The sequence below is a fragment of the Sabethes cyaneus genome, chromosome 3, assembly GCF_943734655.1.
Source record: "Sabethes cyaneus chromosome 3, idSabCyanKW18_F2, whole genome shotgun sequence".
Taxonomy (NCBI): domain Eukaryota; kingdom Metazoa; phylum Arthropoda; class Insecta; order Diptera; family Culicidae; genus Sabethes; species Sabethes cyaneus.
The window spans coordinates 115,367,937-115,391,361 of record NC_071355.1 but is presented as its reverse complement, the minus strand read 5'-3'; the positions used below and the strand labels follow the sequence as shown (position 1 = coordinate 115,391,361).

Genomic DNA, 23,425 nt, shown 5'->3' with positions numbered 1-23,425 from the left:
TAACAATCAACGAGAAAGGGTAGGATTCCATTTAGTTCTCTTGTAACTTTGTTACAAGTAACTTTTGTTATTTGTTCCATCGACTTTCTCGTTGATTCCTGAATTGTACCAAGACTTATTCGAAATTAATTGGAAATTATTTCAAACAATCACGAAGCGACAATTTCCAGTTAGACCGACTTAGAGTTATTTTCAATTTTTCAATGACGTGCATTAAAAATCAATAGTTTTCTATATTTTCCAATTCGATTTTCCGATCGAATGGTGTAAATATTTTGGAAATTTATTGAAAATTGACTGAATTATAAGCCGTAGCGGGAAAACGCGTTGCCACTTTGATGACGTCATTGCTAATAACCAATCACGAAGCGAGGAGCTCTAGGTGGACAATGGTCCATTATATCCAATTTTTCAATAATGCGCACTTTAAAATCAATAGTTTTCTTTATTGGTGTGGATGCGTAGAAGATTTTCCGATCGACTGGTGCAAAAATATTGAAAATCGATCGGAAAACCGCTGAGTTATTAGCGCTTAAAACCTTTTTCGTGACGCTCGCATTTTTCGATTTTTTGGAATTACTCCCTATACCTCCTACCTTCCTGAAAGACGTAGTACTACGTCAAAAATATTAATTTAAATGTCTGACCGCATTTCAAGGTCAAGACTAAAAACACGAGGTTTGCCAGTCGTGAGATGGTAAACAAACAGGATCCTTGGTGATGGCGATAGTGGTAATATTAATCTGGTGAAGGTCGTTCGAAAAAATTTATCAATCGAAAATTAGATGTTTGTGTCCAGTTCATCTATTTTTATGGAATACAATCTTTTCATGTCACTTTATATAATATCAATGCCTATTTCTACGACTTCCGGCATTGGCCAACCAGTTTAACCCATTATGACCCAGGGTATGATATATCATACCTCGTCTTCAAAACCTGTTTACTGCTGAATTTCAATAGTTAGCATTGTTAATATATCACTACAAGATAGATAAGACATCAATCTGATGTGTGTGTGATATAATTTGTCAGTTTTTGTCATTTCATCTGTATTTTCAACAGTGCAAAGTTGTGACAAATGGCGGAAAAAAAGTTGAAAAAATGGCGAAAAAATGTTTGTCTCCAAAACGCATGAAAAAGTCTACATTTAGTGACGAAACATTACCTGACATGTAAATTAGTATTTATATGTAAAGTCTATCACAAAATTCGATAAGAAATCTGTAAAAAACTTTGTGATTTGTTTGTTTGAAACTGAGCCTATAAAATATTTAACCTGCGATATTTTGGCCTTGAAAGCATTCCAAATGACGATTTTGCGTTTCCCGACACATTCGAGCCATAATATAATAGATTACAGAGTTTCACTTCATTTGGTCCAAATTTAGGTATACCCGGGTCATAATGGGTTAATGCAGTCAACATCAACACGGAACAACATTTTTGCTCTTTACGTAAATCCCCCTAACTTTTTTATTTTCCAAGTAATTTGTACCTTTCAAATAGATTGAAGACCTCAAACATTTTTTTTAAATTTTTGTAAAACAGTGTCCCATTGAGATGTCGTTCTTTTACACATAGGGTCTTAAGGTGAAACGGTACTGAATCCAACCATGGCCGAAAAAATGGCGCCCGTGTGTGGCCATATCCTCACACGGGCACCATCTTTCCGGCCATGTTTGGATTCAGTATCGTTTCATCTTAAACTGTACAGTTTTAAAAACGCCTTACCTTAGCATGATTAATTGCCAGTATGTAATCATATTTATTTCATAAAGGTCCAGTGTTTGGAAGAACTGGAGTTGGTATTTTGGATATGCCTTTATCTCGACGAGGAGACGTCATCGGTAAAACTTCTTTGCAACTATCTGCTTCTGATGTAGTTAACATATTACAGCACTGCTTTAAATCATGATTGGAGTTATAATTAGTTGTTTTATTATTTGTTACCCATTCTTCGGTGAAGTCATTTGATTGTGGTGCATCGTTGGAGTATTTGGAGAGTAGCTCCTTCACTTTAAATATAATTTGAGAATCATTTTGTCCATTGGCAGCGGCATCAATCAATTGTTGTGCTAAATTAGAACAGTGTCCCTGCTTGTTCGATATTGTGCTATTGAAATTGCCATGTGCCTTGCTAGAATTTTTGTCACAAACAGGTGATCTTGATGGAGAATTCCTAGAGGATACGGTTCCTACACTAATTGGTTTTGTTTCGAAGGTATCTGCTAACATAGTTTGTCTATGTGTAACCGTACTATTGTTGCAAGTATCCTTATCTTCTAAGCACTGGTTGGTTTTTCGCATGGAACGATAGGTTGGAATTTTTCGATTTATTGCAGTTAGCTTTCCAACCGTAAGCGATGAGGCGTTTTCTGCCTTTTTGCGTCTTGATAGCTCTGGAGAAACTGGAATTTTACTGCTTATCATGTTCTTAAAAGCAGATGCTTCGTTGTCATAAACCACTGGAAGTTCTGCCTCTGGGAAATTAATACTATTATCAATGTTGATGGTGATTTCGGTTTCAGTAATATTTAATCCAGATTCTTCGAATTTATTGTCTGTTGGTTGACTTGAACAAGTATTTGAGTGACTGGTTGTTTTATCAATGACAACTGAAATGAGAAATGTTACATGTATATTGTATAACAAATATAGCGTATTTGCTAAATAAATTTGATATACTGGCACATAAAAAGCACATGAATGTATGCCTCATGTTTTCAAAGCGTCTTAGCAGAATACGAAACCTGAAATTAAATAAAAAATCAGAGGGGTTGTGTACAAGACACGACCACATATGTAGGTGACGCAGGACTACGTAAAAGTCTCTTTGTAGTGATAGTAGCATGTATCCATGCATGTAATCATTCGATTCTTCATGTATACAAGCTACATACGTAACGTTTATCAAAGTTTATAAATACATGCTACATTAGAGTGTCCCAAAATAGCACTATGTCAGAAAACCCGGGGGCTCACCCCTCAAATGATAGCTTAGGGTGTCACAACAAAACTTTTATATGACGTCAACATTGGTTGCCGCGATTTAGGGGTCGCACGTTTGAGTTTTATGAAAAAATGGCATTTTTCAGGAGTAAATTCAAAAAAATCTTTTTAGAAATGTTAAAGTAGGTGAAAAAAGGTACTTAACTGTTTTTTTCACAATCATTGGGATCTGATACATTCATGAAAAAGGTATGGTGGCATGTCTGGAGTCATATTTGGTTTTTAAATAATTAATTTCGAATTTAAAATTTTCGAAATTTCATTTAAATAAATGTCAAAACAGGGTATCGAACAGTGCCTCAGAGCAACTATACTGTATAGATGAGAAATTTTATGACGAACAACTTTGCTGAAGAAAGTAAGGACGTATCTTTAAATCTCGCTGAGATGTTTACCGTTTTATGAAGGCGGAACAAAACACATTTCTGTAATTTTTAAATTTTAGCAGTTTCATGTGAAAGAGGTAAATGAGAAAACTTGAACTATTTACTCTAAACGTCACTTACGTTTTTGATAAGAGGAAACATGCACCTTCCACAGAATTTGGCACCATTTAGGCTCAAGAATCATTTTTAAAAAGGGCACATTTATTTTAATAGGTACTATGTTCGAGAAATTGTATATCCTGAAACTATGTTTGCTCCATAATGAAACCTAAGCGTGAGTTTTTGAAAATTGAGTTTTAAACATGAAAAAATAAATACTGCATATAAATTCACTGTGTTCTAAAGTCAGGAAAAAATGTAAAATTAAAATATACAGGAAATGGTAACTTCGATTTTTTTTTGGAAAAATACTGGTGAGTTGATGCATTTTAAGACTTCTTCTGAAATGGTGCAATATTTATCAAAGGATTTTGTAGAACAACGACTTTTATGAATATTTTGTAACTTAAGATTATTATTATATTTCTTATTATTATTCTTATATATAACAACTTCGTATGTGCTTGAGAACACGTGTTCAAAATAATAATTAGCTTCTAAATGCAACCGTAGTTAAGATATTTGATATTTAAGATGTTATTTTTTTATTTTAAACGTGCCCTTTTCATATGTTATCCGTGTTATATTACCAAGTTAGCGACTAGTATAAATATTACCTTTCAATTTGTCTGAATACACCTTGCTGATTCTACCATCTACTGATAGTACAAAATGGGTCGAAAAAATTTCAGAGTTTATTTTTTCAGGTTTAAAAATCAACTTTCTACAACTCACGTTTAGGCAGCCCTAGCCCATTTTGGAGCAACCCTAGTTTCAGGAGATACGATTTTTCAAACATAGTACCTATTAAAATAAATACGACCTTTTTTATAGTGATTTTTGAGCCTACATGGTGCTAAATTCTGTGGAAGGTGCATATTTTTTCCTATCAAACACGTAAGTAACGTTTAGAATAAATACTTCAAGTTTTATCATTTACCTTTTGCACGTGGAACTACAAAAATTTGAAAATTGCGAAAATATGTTTGGTCCCGCCTTCAGAAAAACGTGAATACCTCAGCGAGATTTGAACATACGTCCATACTTTCTTCAGCAAAGTTGTTCGTCATAAAATTTCCCATCTATACAGTATACGTACGTTACTCTGAGATACTGTTCGATACCCTGTTTTGACGTTTATTTAAATGAAATTTCAAAAATTTTAAATTTTTGCCAAATTCAATAAATTTTTGTAACCAAATATGACTCCATAATATGCCACCATAACTATTTTATGAATGTATCAGATCCAAATGATTGTGAAAAACTACAAGGTATACAACCCTAAGGGTTGTACGAATGGGTGACGTAAGACTATATCAGATCATTAGATCAAAGTCAAAGACTAATGTAAACTGCATTTCTGGCATATGTATGTTTATAAGAATCTGTGAGTGCCATTGTTTAAATAAATGTTTAAAAGAGAGCGTAATATTCAGATTCAATTCTTCTTTGAATGCAATGGTGGCTTTGAAAATACGTGGACGGGGGTTCATAAGTACAACGCCTGCAACCATTGAGACATAGAAGATTTCTTTTAAAAATCACTTGTGTGCATCATAAAGGTTGAAATAGCATAGCATAGCATAGCATGGCATAGACAACCGTACACATCATGGGTGGCTGATATGATATACTCGTAAGTACACCATACACCTGGCCATGTCCTTACGACTGTAGAAATGGGTACGTTAGTTGAACGCCTACTTTAAGAGGAGCGCAAAAATTCACGCAATCTTCATAGGTATTCTTGAACCCAGCAATATACAATATAAATATAATATTAAAAATAAAATAGAACAATCTCACCATCAATCCGTCGAATGAAAAATAATTACGTCAGTTTCCATCAGTGCATCTAATATCCAATAATTAATTTAATTTTTCCTTGCGATATCCACGTGCATTATTTAAGCTTGTTACGGCTAGAGTCTTAATTGTACAGTAGGAGGTGCTTGATGAGCTAAAACGAAACAAATAATTAAAATAACATATTATACTTACCTGCTACCAATGCCGTGTGGCTCAGTCGTCTGCATCTGGGAACCACGCGGCATCGCACCTCCTAGCTTAGCTACTCAATAGAGCATTACCGAGTATGGCCACGTGGAGGCGCTAGGTAGGAGCTTGGGCTGACAAAAGCTATGTTGGTCGCTTTCTCGTTTGCTTTCCCCATTTCATACCCGAGTGCATCATAAAGGTTGAAATAGTAACGAATGACCAGCTTCCCGTTTGTTGTATTAAATGTGATTATGCGTAGCTTGACATGTTTCTATAATCTTACTTTTACTCGCTTGGAACCTTTAAAAGGGCCTTTGGTTACAAATAACATTAAAGCCAAAGCACGTTCATCGCAAATATGACGTACCATTCGAATGTCCTTCTCTTTTGACATAAATGACAACAGGCAAGAAAGTTAACGGCGTCGATTCACTGTCTTTTGCTCCGAAAAGGTTTTACTAGTTTACTTTCACAGCTTACCGCTTGTTACATAGCAGAAAATATGGCACATACGCAAAAATTTCTGTTTTATTTGTATGAGAGTCCTTATCCTCCTACCACAGGGGTGAGGGGTCTAAAACCATCATAAAATAAATTCATGTCTCAATGAACCCCCACATGCCAAATTTGGATCCATTTGCTTGATAAGTTCTCGAGTTATGAGGAAATTTATGTTTCATTTATGTGTGTCCCCCCTTCTCAAAGAAGGCAAAAGTCCTAATTCACCATAGAAAAAATTCCTGCCTCCAAAAACCACCACATGCCAAGTTTGATTCCATTTGATTATTTAGTTCTCGAGTTATGAGAAAACTTGTGTTTCATTTGTATAGGAGTCCCCCCCTCTTAGAAGGGTAAGAGGTCTCAGTACACCATAGAAAAAATTCTTACCTCCAAAAACCCTCACATGCCAAATTTGGTTCCTTTTGATTGATTAGTTCTTGAGTTATGAGGAAATGTCTATATTATTTGAATGGGAGCCCCCCTCCTAAAAAGAGGAGGGGTCTCAATTCACCATACAAAAAAAGTGCTACCCAGTCCCAGATAGTAAACAAAGACGTAGTCCTACGTCAAAAAATAGTTAAGTACCTTTTTTTACCCACTTTACTATTTCTAAAAATATTTTTTTGAATTTACTCCTGAAAAATGCCATTTTTTATGTCAATCCATCCAGCCGGGCCATCGAAACGAATTCAAATGTCATTATGTTTTTTAGCATGTACCAAAGACGTACCATAACGTACCTCCGAGGATTTTTAACGTACTTCGTTATTTATATGATTTTCATGGACCGGCCCAATAGACGGTCGATTTTGGGAAATCTTAACTTTACGAAGTCCACATTAGCAAAAAGTTGATGTACCAACGACGTACCTAAAGAATCTGAACTTTGAATAGGACGTACTTAAAAAAATTTCATATAAAGTTCGATAACTTTTTCAAAAAACTTTGTATGTTGAATTAAACCACAGATTTGAGTTCACGGGAAAATTATACTCTTATTTCATATATAAAACCTAATACTTTAGTGAAAATAAAAAAGTTATATTAAAATACAGCACAATTTGGGTGTTCTTCAAGGAACAATTTATAACATTAAAAAAAAATTTGAAAGGCGACACTGATTTTCCGGAAAACATGTATCGGATAAAACAAGCAATTGAATGAGAGAAAATCATCACTTGAACTATATTTGATTATAGAAACTACGTATTTTTCTAAATTCCGCTCTATGAGGGGAAAGTTCACTAAATTTTCGAAAACTCGGAAACTATTTTGGTACGTCATCGTACCAACACCAGAATCTCAAAATGAATATATTTCCAACATTTTCTGGGAATGCCGTTATCAGCCGATCCATATTTCAGTGCTTAAGCTACGTATTTTTCTAAATTCCGCTCGTTGAGGGGACAGTTCACTAAATTGCCGAAAACTCGGAAACTATTTTGGTACGTCATCGTACCAACACCAGAATCTCAAAATAAATGTATTTCCAACATTTTCTGGGAATGCCGTTATCAGCCGATCCATATTTCAGTGCTTAAGCTACGTATTTTTCTCAATTCCGCTCTATGAGGGGAAAGTTCACTAAATTTCCGAAAACTCGGAAACTATTTTGGTACGTCATCGTACCAACACCAGAATCTCAAAATAAATGTATTTCCAACTTTTTCTGGGAATGCCGTTATCAGCCGATCCATATTTCAGTGCTTAAGCTACGTATTTTTCTAAATTCCGCTCTATGAGGGGAAAGTTCACTAAATTCCCGAAAACTCGGAAACTATTTTGGTACGTCATCGTACCTACACCAGAATCTCAAAATAAATGTATTTTCAACATTTTCTGGGAATGCCGTTATCAGCCGATCCATATTTCCGTGCTTAAGCTACGTATTTTTCTAAATTCCGCTCAATGAGGAGAAAGTTCACTAAATTTCCGAAAACTCGGAAACTATTTTGGTACGTCATCGTACCAACACCAGAATCTCAAAATAAATGTATTTCCAACATTTTCTGGGAATGCCGTTATCAGCTGATCCATATTTCAGTGTTTAAGCTACGTATTTTTCTAAATTCCGCTCTATGAGGGGAAAGTTCACTAAATTTCCGAAAACTCGGAAACTATTTTGGTACGTCATCGTACCAACACCAGAATGTCAAAATAAATGTATTTCCAACATTTTTTGGGAATGCCGTTATCAGCCGATCCGTATTTCAGTGCTTAACCTACGTATTTTTCTAAATTCCGCTCTATTAGGGGAGAGTTCACTAAATTTCCGAAAACTCGGAAACTATTTTGGTACGTCATCGTACCAACACCAGAATCTCAAAATAAATGTATTTCCAACATTTTTTGGGAATGCCGTTATCAGCCGATCCATAATTCAGTGCTTAAGCTACGTATTTTTCTAAATTCCTGTCATTGCTCTCTGCACTGCAACAAATAGGTCTTTATCGAAGGCTTCCACACTCCATCTTTACCCGGTCGACTGCAATCGGCGTGACGGATGCCTCGTCGTTCAATCGTGTACCGTGTAGCTTGGTGGTCGCTATACGTGTACTCATCGGACACCCTTCAGGTCTTGATGGCTAGCAACGCTGGGCTGCAGAAGGGGTTATAGATGATCGGTTGTTGTACCACCCTGCAAAAGGTACTGAAGGAACCCACGTTTGCTATACTCACGTTCAACTTGGACAAAGCTTCCAGTAAGTTTTGCCCCCTAGAGGTATAGAGGTAGTGCACCTGCTACCCCACTGGACTGCCCAGGCACTGAAGTCGCCTTCAACGACAACCGGCTTGCGGCTCTTGAGTCCGTCTAGGATCCAGCCAAACTGCTTCGGTGACCAGCTTGGCGGAGCGTAGCAGCTGCACATGTAGATGCCATCTACCACATCTGTCACGTACATCTCTTGGTCGGTCGTTATCACCTCTTGGAGTGCGCACACGGACCAACCTACCTTAATTTTGCCCACATTTTGTTGGCGATGGCCTCTGGCACATTTATAGTTGTGACTTTCATATCACGGTATGCCTTTCGCAACTTGATGTCTGAAGGCGCAACCTTAACATTGAGCTGGTCCCTCCGAGCATCTTTTCAGGTTTTGCCTGGGTTCAGGCGAGGTTTTTGCCCTCGAGAAGAGTTGTGACCCTATTTTGCCACGGTCACAATAAAACTCTTTGGTCACTGGGCCAGCTTGACAATTACCATTATTTAAATTGTATTTTTTTTTGTAAATATTGTAAGTAAATGTTTAAATGTGAAATAAATGTCAGTTCTCTGTGCTTGCATGTTTGAGAGACGTTTATTTTATGTTTAAGGGGGCATAGTACTTTTTCAACTTAAAAAAATTGAATTTTTTTTTATTGATTATTTCGAAAGATTAACATTTTGACCATATGTATTTCAAGTCATTTCGATGAATTCCAAAAATTGACAAAGTTACAGCTATTTGTACCGCGCATGTCTGGAGCGATTACACGGCGAATAAAAAGTTCAACGTTGTTTTTCTCGAAACTAGGTTTTGAAAGTCGGTACCATAAATATCTCAAGAACGGCTCAAGCAATTCTCATGATTCTTTTTTTGTTTTAAAGCCAACAAAATTATCTAGTGTTTGACCCATCCTTTTTTTGATATTACTATTTTTGTATTTTTTAGAAACATTTAAAGTCAATTTTTTCGACTAAAAACCTTACTTTTATGTTTGAATGTCCGTCATTTTGTTATGCGTTCGAATTTTAAAAAAAGGATGGGTCAAACACGAGATAATTTAATATACTTTCATGTCGTTTTGGAATTTTGCAATTCGGATAAGACCCCCAGCGCCAATCCATGGTACCGCAAATCATGTTTTTTTCGAACGATCATGTTCAAGGAGCAGTAGGGGAGAGGGGAAGAGGTTCACATATGCAAACAAAATTGTAAATATTAGTATAAAGTGCAATGTTTGGAACGCAAAAAACCCGTATCGATTCGCTTTTCGCGTTATCGAGAATAAAATATTTGAAATTAGGCAAAAAATATGGTGTAAAAAGTACTATGCCCCCTTAATAGCTCAAGTTGGTGTCCTAGAATATTATTTATTAAAAATTGTTTTCCCTGTTATTTATTTAAATTATTTTCCTCTTTTTTGTTATTTATGCAACAATGCAACAATGTTATATTTTTTTGGTTAGTTTAGTTTTGTTTGATATTATTTAGAATGAAATACTTAGGGTTAGGAACATATTAAATGATTTGCATGCAACTGTTACCATTAAAATAAAAGTTCATAGTAAATGTTTGATCGGGACACCAACATAAAAACGATAAGATTGTTATAGTATAAGAATCGTGAGGAGGCGGAGGAAAATAACTGGAGGACGGGATGCAGGGAGGGTCTAATATGGAAAGCGGACAGATGAGGAATAAAAGGACTTGTTTAAGCGAGCGCGGGAGATCATAAAATGAAAAGTTTTAACCCGGAGGTGACTAGTGCGCGTGGCTAAAGGGCCAACCGAAAAAGCATCAAAGTGCCGAGTCAGTAAAATACTCTACGAAAGTATACAGTTTTCGTGGCCTAAGAGCCGAAGGAAGGATTGAAAATCAAAGTGAAGTACACTAGTGTTGACCCTGCCCGTGAAGTGCAGGCAGTCGTGTCGTTTGTGCGCCGTGCCTCCGGGTGAAACGCAAGCCGTTCGTCATCAGGCTTTGCATTACTAAAGGACTACTAAGCCATTCGTTATTAGGCTATGCGTAGTGCAGACAGTGGCCGTTCGTTATAAGGCCCAGTGAATATTGAACCCGTCGTCAGTGGTAGCAGGAGCGACTAGTGTGAGGCATACCCTATTCTCCCAGCCGCTGCGTCCGTCTACAGTCCAGTTGACCGTCGAAGATAGCCCCTCCCCTGGATCACCTCGCATCTCCCGTCATCAAAGTCGACCAACGTAGAACAGCAGCAGCAGCACCATCCAGGCACGCGGTGTGCCAGAATAACGTTATCCATCGAAAATGCGCAAGTAGTACAAAAAAGTGAAATACTAACCCTTTTTTTTTTAAATATATATATATGTATGGTCAGTAATTGTTCAAGCTGTAAAATTCTTTTCAAATAGGAACTTCCTTTGTTTGCCATTAAGTTCGCTTGCCTATGCTTTTGTTCTGCTCAGTGACCATTGGTGTGGGAAGAAAGTCCGCCATTTTTTTGAATTTTCAACAGGAGACCAACCGAGACGACCCAAGCCGGTAAGAACAAAGACTATTGTGATATTGAATTTATTTATTGTACAAAAGAATTGTAACAGAGTACGCTGCCACAGGGCCTTGATCTGGTCCGCCTCACCCAGAGACTTTTCTATCAGTTCCTTGTACTTCGAGCTCTGGACTGTAAGTTGCGGCTAAGCACAGCCACGTGCGTGGTATGCACCCCTTGAACCAACGCCGCTGGGTCGGCCTGCCTATCCTAGTTTTTGCGGGATTTATTCTCGTTCACTACAGTTTCTGGCTTATCGATCACTCTTCCAACTTTCTTATCAACTATCTAACCTTTTTATCTTCTTCTCGTCGACGGGCCCCGTTATCATCACACATACCTTCCTTACTCCTCCAGAATCCAGGTCACTAGCCACTCCGTTTTCATTCCTCTGCTTCCGCCAACACACTCTATCCGCATACACTACGGCCCGCACCGCCAAGTGTATCTTCGACAGGACCCTATCGGATGGATCCACGCAATCCGATGCTACCGGCTTAGCGGTGAATAAAACTCCGGCGCTGGCGATGACGGTTATTTCAAATATAACACAGCGGGGTTCTGTAAGTTGAAACATGGACATTCCGACTTTAGTAGGCTGGCAACGGGCAATTTGACGAGGGGCAAATTAACGAAAGGCTTGGGGAAAAGGACATTGGCGGAACTAGGACGGGGGGGTCTAAGCTCCCCCTAGGAGAGATTTACGCCCCCCCCCTAGAAAAATAGAGCTGGCCGACCAAATAAAATGGTCGAAAAAAAGCTTGGGGCTATAGCACTCCCTAGAAATGAGCGCTCGTTCCGCCAATGGAAAAGGCTTTGAGTAATCGTATTAACACTTGGTTCTTCAGTAGTATCGCTTTCTTCCCGTATTTAACGTTTAATTGTCGACTGCTTCGCCCGGGATAATATGCACAAGTGACTTGTTGTATCTCGTCAAGGCCTTTTTAATATCTGCAGGTTATTCCCCTTAGTCACAAGGCCGTGGCCCTCGTCAAGTATATAAACAATCTCGATCGTCGTATTTTCGCCTCCGTCAGCCTACGATCATCTGAGAGCGGTGTCCAGCTTTCAGCCTGTTTTTCCTCTGGAGGCAGCGGATGGAAACTCGATGGGTGGTGGGCTGCGTGCGTGGGGTCTATGGCTCTATTTCGGACTCTAGTGGGAAGTGTTTTGGGATCTGTGACCTATTTCTATCTTCTGTGGGATATCGTGTGGGAGTTCCACATTAACAATACAAACATTTCTTACTTTTTAATGAAACATTAAACAAACGATTAAAATAAACATTGTGGATTTATTTATGGATTTATTCATAAAACCTTCACAGCGGAGCCTACCGGCGCTTACAGAACTGTCGGGTCCTTGAAGAGCTGGGTGGGTCTTTACCACGTTGGCCCCAAGCTCCTGCAACTTGAGGTCTGCCTTCGCCTTGCGGAGTAAATCGGCGTACGACAGTTGACCAGTCAGCTTCACATAGCCCCTCTGGACCCGCTTCGGCTTTGGCTTTGCAGTCGCGGCCTCCCTTGGTTTCTGGGAAGGCGGTTTGCGCCTAACAAGACACCATTCATCTTCGGTCTCGGTTGTATCATCCTGGACCACTTCCGTCTGTTTGCTTGGCATAGCCTTAGCGGCCATGGTCTGAGCTTCGCCGATCTCACGTCATCTCTCAGAAGCTCTAGCCTCTTCACCTCGGCAGCTATGAGGGTAGAGCGGAGGCTCTAGGTGACTAGGTGGATATTCGACCGCGGGTTGTTGAACGAGTACAACCCGTCTACCAACCTTTTTGCTTCCTCTAACTTGCTACTAGCAGGAGGTAGGACTACTCCCGCGTCAAGAGGATTCTGAACTTCTTCTACCAACCGCAAACTTGGTTGCTTTTTACTACCGCTCTCACCCACCTTTCTGGCGGAGCTAACAGCGGCAGTTGGTAAATGGTTGGATAATGCACAAAACAGACCCCATAGTGGTCCTTAGCCTCTTATTCAGCAACTCCTATCCCTACCTCCACGTGGTACCAACCGAAGCCGACCACTATTGGCCGAGAACGGGTAACCAACCCCGGAGGGAACTACGGTCGTATACCAACAGGTAAGGAGGCACAGTGTTGTTTCTACACTCGACATAGCGGAATTTAGAAAAATACGTAGGTTAGGCAGTAAAATATGGATCGGCTGATAACGGCATTCCCAGAAAATGTTGGAAATACATTTATTTTGAGATTCTGGTGTTGGTACGATGACGTACCAAAATAGTTTCCGAGTTTTCGGAAATTTAGTGAACTTTCCCCTCATAGAGCGGAATTGAGAAAAATACGTAGCTTAAGCACTGAAATACGGATCGGCTGATAACGGCATTCCCAGAAAATGTTGGAAATATATTTATTTTGAGATTCTGGTGTTGGTACGATGACGTACCAAAATAGTTTCCGAGTTTTCGAAAATTTAGTGAACTTTCCCCTCATAGAGCGGAATTTAGAAAAATACGTAGTTTCTATAATCAAATATAGTTCAAGTGATGATTTTCTCTCATTCAGTTGCTTGTTTTATCCGATACATGTTTTCCGGAAAATCAGTGTCGCCTTTCAAAGTTTTTTTTTAATGTTATAAATTTTTCCATGAAGAACACCCAAATTATGCTGTATTTTAATATAACTTTTTTATGTTCACTTAAGTATTAGGTTTTATATATGAAATAAGACTAGAATTTTCCCGTGAACTCAAATCTGTGGTTTAATTCAACATACAAAGTTTTTTGAAAAAGTTATCGAACTTTATATGTAAATTTTTATGTACGTCCTATTCAAAGTTCAGATTCTTTAGGTACGTCGTTGGTACATCAACTTTTTGCTAATGTGGACTTCGTAAAGTTAAGATTTCCCAAAATCGACCGTCTATTGGGCCGGTCCATGAAAATCATATAAATAACGAAGTACGTTAAAAATCCTCGGAGGTACGTTATGGTACGTCTTTGGTACATGCTAAAAAACATAATGACATTTGAATTCGTTTCGATGGCCCGGCTGGATGGATTGACATATAAATCTACTATGTTTATACGTTTTATGTTGATATCTATCCAAAGCTTCTCTTTATAGTCTAATCTAACTATTCGAGTCGTTTGTTTGTTTTATTACATTAATTTGAAGGAGATATTTCGTGCAAAACTTGAAACATGCCAGAAAACTGAGAAAAAATTATTTTGCTCTGCAGAGTAAAAATCAAATTGCTGTAAATTGCTTATTTCTGGGAATAAATGAATAAAAAAATTATTGGTGAGTAGGTGATAAGATGTACATCAAGATAAAAAGGAAATTTGCTATAAAAAGTTTAAAAACTGGTCGATTTTCATCAAGGAACTAACCGCGCCAGTTGGCGGGGTTGAGCATTAACTTCAACTTTTTTTGGTAATTTGACAACGTATTGTTTCCGTTTTATTTATTGATTGTTTTCGAGTTTAAGCTAAAAATTATTGTTATAGCCCTTGTTAGCTTCTTTTATATGCCTTGGAAAATACACAAACATGCAGTGGCATTAATATGGAAGGGGAATTTATAGGACCTATCACCTATTTTTCAGTGCGCTTTTCTGACGAGCTGCAATATGGCGCTTTATAGCTACAAATCATTTTTGCATTTGATGGTATTTTAATATCATAACATATAGGGTTATACCAAGAAACAGATTCAATGAAACCCGTCGAATTTTGCAGTTTAACGATAAAATTTTGATAAGCAAGACAATTGTTCAAAATGGGATCTATCATAGACCATTTTAACCGCAAATTTTAATGTATACGCTCAATAAGTTTGTGTTAATGAACAAATTTGTACAACGAAAATGAAAACCCCAATTTATAAAACAAATCACATAAATGGGGATTTAAGTTTCATGTTCTATCAGACCCTAATGGTTTTTAACGCTTATAGTTTCAAAGCATATTACAGGGATACCTCGATATGAGACAATTTATGATTTCAAAAAGTTATCTTATATCGAAATTGTCTTATATCGAAACACGATTTTTTCAAAAAAAAAATTGCATTAGCGGTCACCAATTTTGCTCTGTGTTGTGTGTTTACGTTTTTTGAACTATTTATTATTGTTTGAACTATTAGTTTTTTACAATTTTTAGGGTTATTTTGAAATAATGAACATCTTCATGGCGCCGATATTGGAATGGAAAATTAGCCCTGGTATCGTTACCAGCTCTGTCAAAGGGATTGATTCGATATAAGACAATTTTTGTCTTATATCGAATTGTCTTATATCGAGGTAGTTTTATAACGAGGCTGTTTTATATCGAGGTATTCCTGTATGGTGCAGGTGATAACGTCGTATATTCAAGCAATCGTGAATTGGGAGCAGCTATTAATGTTGTTCGCCTTTCTAACATTTTGCCAGATTTTAAAAATCATATTTTTCGATAATTATTTTACGACATTACCATTGCCATACTTTACCATACCATACATTACCATATCTCCACTTGAGAGGAACGAGAGGAATATATGACTGGGAACTATCCGGAGTAATAGAAAACCCAAAAGCAAGCTGCCAACTGATAAGGACATCAGTAGGCACGATCCTGGTTATTTTGCTGAATTCATTGCCAAATTTGAAAAGTTTCTGTGTCTGCTTGGAAAGATTCGCTTCCACGGACAGTGACTATAGACAACAATGATGCATTTAAGCTAGAAGTCAAGTCTAGTTTCCCTCCGCAAGACGCTTTGATTAAGGTGCATACATCGCCGCATAAAGCTGACGAAGTATAAAACGCTATTAAGACCGGTAGTCCTCTACAAACTTGAGACGGTAACTTTGCTTACGGAAAAAATTTGTGCACGTATTTGAACAAAAGGTGTAGCGGACTATTTTGGGCGGAGTAGAAACTAATATGAACCACAAGCTGTTGGCACTACATGGAAAGATTCCCATCGTACACCTGGCGAAAGATGGGATATTACGGTAGGCCGACCACATCGCAACGATTGCAGATGACTGTGCAGTGAAATCCGTTCTCTTCAAGAACCCCACCGTGCTAGATGGCTCGACCAGGCTAAAACCGACTTGCGTGCATCGAGATGCTCAGCAAATTGGCGACGAGGACCGAGTTAAGTGGAGATGATTTTTTGATACGGTAAGAACCACTCCTATCTATGCTGCTAGGAAAAATAGTAATAGTTCAAATATAGGTCCATGTGCGACTGTGCCTCGGTTCGTCCAGTCCACCAAAGATTACATCGGTGCACCACCAATGATACGGGTATACAATAAGTACATGGAAGCCGTGGATATGCCAAACGGTCTCGTTGGTCGGTATCTTTTCCACCGTCTGACATCAGATTTGATGTAGTACAACATTTCCCAGAACACGATGAAAAAAACAATAGATTCATGGCCGCACAGCGAAAACTCGCGTAAATTTCGCAAATGTAATATTCTCTTGTGTTTCCATGTGAATGTTTCTACGATTTCCATCATTCAAGATAAGTATAAGTCTTCAACTGTACGGTGTCGTCCTTTTTTTTAATTTAAAAAATATTTCTTATGTATATAAAAATTTCAGTTGAAGCTCATTATGACTAGTTCCATAAATACTAGTACTGTTATAGATGGTCTAAAATCGATGTCCCGAATTAAATCGAAAAATTTGATTTCGCAATTTTTTTGCGCCCAGATGCCCAACCCCGCCAATTGGCGGGTTACGAATTTTTATAAATAATCAAACTATTCCTGAAATTATTAATTAGAGAATATTTTGTCCATTATTCTGGCCACGAAATGAGCATTTTAAAAATTTTTCAAGCAAATCAAAAATTTGGGCACTAGAGGGTTAAGGAAACCTTTTGTAGTTCTTTCCATCTTCCTTGAAAAAGCTTTAAAAATAAAAAGCGAACCGTCGGAGAGTAACTAAAAATTTGTTACGATTTTAGTTTGACTACATACGCCATTTCCCAAAGAAGTTTTTCGAGTCATTTTAAATCTCGCATGTGCATAATATTTTTAGATATAAATTATCAAATTATGGTTGTATATGAGCACCAATGGCATTATATTAAATTTATTAAAAGGTATTTTTTAAAGGTATCTTAATTTTCGTAATTACTGGCTTTACCAGAAAATTTTTGAATAGTCAGGTTAGTCTCATATAACTCCCCCCATCTACTAACAACAATTCCTTTCCCGAAATACTTGTGAAGATGCAGAGGATTCCCTGGTCTTTAGTAGCAACAAGTATTGGACTAACATTCCTTCCCATCCCACCAGGACCCGCATTCGGACGTGGCCGGCGTCGGTATTGATCAGCATGCAGGGACCTGATAAGGTTGCACAATGAGGAATAGCGTGCTGTCCCAAGCATGCTCTTTCCAGCCATCATTTTGCAATTTTCATCGGTCCTGGTCAATAACGGAGTAGCAGCACACGGGCGGTATCCTATGCTTATGCTTATGCTTACGCCATTTCCCAAAGAAGTTCTTTTAATCGCGGTCCGTATTTTGTTTATTTTTGTAATGCATACGTTATGACCACAACTTGTTTGTTCTTAAAGAAAGAAACTTAGAAACTTAGTACACTGATAATAAAACTTGGTTTATAGTACGAAAACGAGCGTTTGCTGTACGAATTCTTTCGTTGTTTTCTACCACGAACTAGATTCGTAAAATCAATCCTGAATGTTTTGTACATAGTAACAAAGCTATATTCGTATGAATCATTGCATTTTACAAAATGGTTTGTGGATTTTACGAATGCACGAAAAGGCTGTCGATAAAAATAATACTAGATTTCACTATTTTCCGATAGGTGTCAGTATGCTACATTACCGATACCTATCGAAAAATAGCGAAATCTTTATTATCTCTGAAAAAAGCTGATTTTATCGGGAATCGAACTGAGCTCGTTTTGTCATACTTCTTTACGAACAGCCGACGACGCCGCAAACCACAGAACCACAGCTACTGCGTACCAAGACGGACATAATTGCACAAGTCTATTTTCTCTTCATACAATCTTCGCATCCCGTTTTCGTCGATAATGATGCCAGACAACAACCGTGCATCAAATGGGTCTTGATGCAAGACAGCTACGAATGTGCTCTCGTAAAAAATACGAACCATTCGTAATAGCAACATTTGCGGTAAACAATAAGCCTACGAAAGTTTTTAAATGGTATGAAATTATTTGTACCAGCTACGAATAAAGTTTTACGAATATTTTTTCAAACAAAATACGAAATTATATTCTCAGTGTATCTATTATCCAGAAATATTCGTGCTTCAGTTCCATATTGCATGCTCTATTAGTGGCTGTTTCTTATGTTATTATTGCCGGAAATCAAATTTCGATTCAATTAGAACTCGTTTGAATTCGACTTGTCTGGAAAAGGTGAGTGTACCTCTCGATATACATGATATTCCCTCTGTCATTCACCAGACAGTAATACTATTATTTTGGTGATTTAACCGCATACAACATGTATGTAACATTTATCAAAGTAGTAACATTGCATACGTTCAATCCTCAAAAGATTTCAGAGTTATTTCTATGTGCGTTTGGAAACAATTTATTGTTTATTGTTTTTTTTATTGTTTATTGTTTATTTATTGTTTTCTCCATCGGATCTAGAGTCTAAATGAAGATTTCAAATATGAATGGGAAAAGCCGATTTGAGTTGAGATTTTGCCCATTCTCAAATCGGCATAAAAACCCATTATCTTTTAGGTTAAAATAGTAACATACATAAGCACAAACTTAAATAAATATAAAACATAAATTTTACATTAAAATGCATTAGCCCTTATCCTATTCTTAAATGTACTCGTCGATATAGAAAAGTCAAATTGTTCATATGCGTCATTAAATAAACAGCACATTGCCTGAATTGGTTCGTGTTGTCCGTATTATGTACGATGAAAAGCCGGCCGAAGAAATCCTCGGGATCTAAGTGCCCGAGGTATAACATTTATGTCTATCATACCCAGAAGTTCAGGTGCATCTATCTCCCATTTCAGAAGTTGAGCTACAAAAACGGCTCTGGATACGTTTCTCCTTTTACGTAGGGTTTCCATATTTAGCAGTTTACAGCGGTTCTCATTTTTATAAATTTGATTTTGATTTTGATTTTGATAGTCGGACCACGGGAGATGTCTTAACGCGTGTCTAAAAATCTCCGTTGCACGGCTTCGATTCTTGCTGACCAAATATGAGTGAATGGACTCCATACCACGGAAGCCGTCTCGAGAATAGAGCGCACCAACGAAAAGTAGAGAGTTCGCAAACAATATGGATCACGGAAGTCCTTGCCCTTGGCCATGCGCATGATAAAACCCAGATTGCGATTCGCTTTTGAAATGATGTTTGAGTAATGGTTGTTGAAAGTCATTTTAGTATCCAGGTCGACTCCTAGGTCCTTAACAACGCTGGCCCGTTCAAGACTAGACTCGTCGATTTTATAATTATATACAATAGGTGTTTTGCTTCGAGTGAAGGTGATGACAGTGCACTTGGAAATACTGATGGTCAGGTTATTTAGGCAACACCACTTTGTTAATTGGTCAATATAGCACTGCAGTAGCTTACAGTCCTCAACAGATCGTACAGAGAGAAATATCTTTAGATCATCAGCGTACAGTAGCTTGCTACTCGGAGCGATCACAGTGCAAACGTCATTAAAAAATATAGTAAATAGCAATGGTCCTAGGTTGCTTCCTTGTGGCACTTCGGATTGATTACAAAAGCAGTACGACTCATTAGAACCTAATTTAACTGAGAGTTGTCGATTTGTTAGGTACGTCTGAAGCCAGCAGACAAAGTCATTAGAAGCTCCTAAACGTTTCAGTTTCCGAAGCAAAACTTGGTGGTCAATGCGGTCAAAAGCAGCTTTAAGATCAGTATATACTGTGTCTACTTGCGCTGCGTCTTCTATTTGGCGAATGCAGAACGAACAAAACTGCAGCAGGTTTGTATTAATTGACCTTTTGGGAAAAAAGCCATGTTGCTCCGTTGAGATATAGAATTTGACTTTGCTGAACAGCATCTCACCAACGATGATTTCCAACAGTTTCGATCCTGCACATAAAAAAGTGATACCTCGGTAGTTTGCTATGTTGCGCTTATCCCCTTTTTTATATTGGAATATTTATAAAAGGTCCTATATTTATATTTATATTGGAAAAATATAGGAGCTTTTCCAGGACTCCGGAAACTTGTTTTGTTCAAGTGACATATTGCAAATCTTCTGCAGTGGTTTGCATAGTGCTTCAGCGCATTTTTTGAGAACAGCTGATGGAATTCCATCAGGACCGACGCTAAAACCTGTTTTCAGTTTCGAAAGGCCAGCCTCTATGTCACCTATAGAAAACTGGAGAGGTCCAAAATCTAAAATATTTTCCGGAACATTACACATTGCTTCGTCAATTTGAGAAGAAGGAGCTGAAGTTGAGCAAAACACGATGGATAAGTGTCTAGCAAACATGTCGCATGTGGTTTGAAGGTTATCAGACACCGAATCCCCGAGGAACATACTAGATGGGAGTCCATTTTGTTTTCGCTTATCATTGACAAACGACCAGAATCGCTTTGGATTTTTTCTTAAGTCGTCCTGGGTACGCTTTACAAAGCATGAATACCGATGTCGGTTATAAGCCCTATACTCACTGCTTACCAAGTTGGAAGCGCGCTTCGTCACGGGATTACGCCTGTTAGTATACCTTCTCAAAGCAACCGATCTTTGCCGTTTTAAAAATCGAAGTCTGCAGTTGAACCACGGTGGCTTCATACATGGCCGAGGTGCAGGAACATGAAGATAAAACAAGCTTTTTAACATTTCGTTAAAATGGTCGACGGCATGGTCCACGTTTTCAATGTCGCAAAATTCTGCCCAATTCGCATTCTGTAATGAACAGTTCAGTGCGACGTAATCAGCCTTGCGAAAATTGAATACACTCGTACCCGCAACCGGTTCGAGTGATACGGGGAGCGTAATGCGCAACGTAACGAGAAGCGGGGGGTGGAATCGATCAGCTGTAATTATCGGTTCGACTGCCTCGGATAAGCTACACACGTCTTTAGCTTCATCGTTCATAAATACCAAATCCAGCGTACGATTACTGCTATTGACAACCGTATTCATTTGTTTCATACCAATTAAGGCAAACCCATCGATGAGGGCTGCACTTGCAAGGGAAAATGCAGACGAAGCGGGATCTGGGAAAGCAAATCCACGCAGGCATCTGATCCATGATAAATTTGGTTGATTATAGTCGCCAAGCACGATGTGGATGTCATTTGTTTCCAGAGAATTTGTTTGTTGCAAAGCAGACTCGATGTGTGCATCTATTGAGAGCACGTTGCTGGCCAAGTCAGGACTAATGTACACAACACCAAGACAGATGACTCTACCAAAACCGATAATTTTAACCCATAGCTGTTCAGCCGCATCTGATGGTTGGACTGGTGATATGATATGAGGTTTCAGTGAGTACTATGACATCATACTGAGCATCAGATACTGCGACGAAAAACTCATCTACTCTAGTACGCAAACCTCTCACGTTCTGTGTGTATACACTAACGTAACGTTCGTGATCGGTGTATTGGGTCGTAGCTCGTACGCTGTCGGTCGGAGTGAGATCAGCTGATGTGTCCGCGGCCGGCACAGGGCAGTGTGCGTTGGGCTGAAAGTTTGCATCATTTAAAAAGAGTGCAGAATCCAGCCTAGCTCCGGAAGAACATATACTATATAAATCGTTACCTGTCAGAGCAGGGAATTCATCTGACTCATCGTTTCCATACAGCAGCTGATCGTCTTGGGTGCGGTGCGGAGTAGTGTAATCATTCGGAGATTTCTCACGTGTGCAGCAGTCGTTTAGAGTGATTTTCACTGGCATCAATTCATCAGACTGGAATTTAGGGACTTTGACATCGGGTGCAGAATCTTTCCTAACTTCGACAGGGCATATACTGTAAATGTTTTTACCTGACAGAACAGGAGTGGTCGCTGAGGAAATACATGAGCCTCCGTCGCATGCGGAACACAATATAGAGTGTGATTGCTACAAAGAGTAGTCAATTCCTTGTCGCTTTCGTTTAATTCTTTGCTGGTGTATCGGGCACAACGGGCTCCATGCGGGATGGTTAGCGTCAAGCAGCACATCATTATTTAGATTTTTGGTTAAATTCGCATTGGTACAATTAACGCATTTTTCAGAGACAGAGGTACAATCTTTTCGTTCGTGACCTTCAGCGCACTTAGGACAGCATACAGGCTTAGTACATGATGATGCTATATGCCCATATTCAGAACAGCGGTAACAGCGCATTACGTCTAAATGTTCCCGGACTCGGCATCTCTCCCATCCAATATTCACACGGCGAAGATTAATCAATCTTTCAAACGTTTTGGCGTCGGATTTAATAATTGCGGAATTGGCATTCGTTCTCACAACTTTTATATCTGCATTGTCGGGCAGATCATTTTACTTTCGTAATTGCGTTAATAGATTGGCTTCGATTATTTCATCCGTGAATCTGAAAATTAGCAATCTTGGTTTTAAAGCTTTTTGTATTTCAGCATCGTACTTTTCACCAAGCGATTTTTTTGCAGTTTCTAAGAGTTTGCATGACGATTCAGCCGTGTTACATCTTAGCACGGCTTCACCAGAAGGCTTAAAGTAAACTTCTTTGATAGCAAGCGAAACTGGATCAAGCTGTTTACAAACGTCGTTTTTGGTTGTGTCAGGACTTTGACTTGTTTTAGGCTTAATAAGCACTGATTGTTCTAGGCGAATAATGGATTTAGGTTTTGTAACAGACTCGTCGGGGCATGGTTGCGAAAAAGAAGTGCAGTTTGTTGGAAGATGCTTGTCAACGTCAGTTGTGCATGCAATGCGGCGCTTCCTAGAGCGAAGTAACCCAGTTTCAGTCTGCGAGGTTAGGTCCTGGCCAGACTTTTTCTTGCACGGTTGGTCACAAGCGGGCGTGCTATCCGCTTTTCGCTTCGGTGCTGCTTATGGTTGAGTTAAGTTAGACCGAGCAATGGTTGCGTATGAGCGCTGAGCTGTTTTGTTGTTGACAGTGTCAGTGGCAGTTATGTTATTCCTCACAAGAACATCCAATCTGTCGGTGATTCGATCGAAAATTTTACACTCAAGGTCGTTCATCTTGTTTTCAAGCAGATTCATTGTACTTTCAATGATACCA

The 23,425-nt window shown here is 38.5% G+C and overlaps 1 protein-coding gene across 2 annotated transcripts in view; it reads right to left on the bottom strand.

Moving 5' to 3' along the window:
• LOC128744040 (GAS2-like protein pickled eggs) overlaps nt 1-23,425 on the bottom strand; it is a 595,332-nt gene that overhangs the window by 26,732 nt on the left and 545,175 nt on the right. Inside the window, exon 11 of one of the 2 annotated variants that reach the window (XR_008412350.1) lies at nt 1,735-2,618. The exons of the other annotated variant lie outside the window; for it this stretch is intronic. The gene's annotated coding sequence lies outside the window, so the exon portion shown is untranslated. The remainder of the gene's footprint in view (nt 1-1,734; nt 2,619-23,425) is intronic. 2 annotated transcript variants of the gene reach the window in all.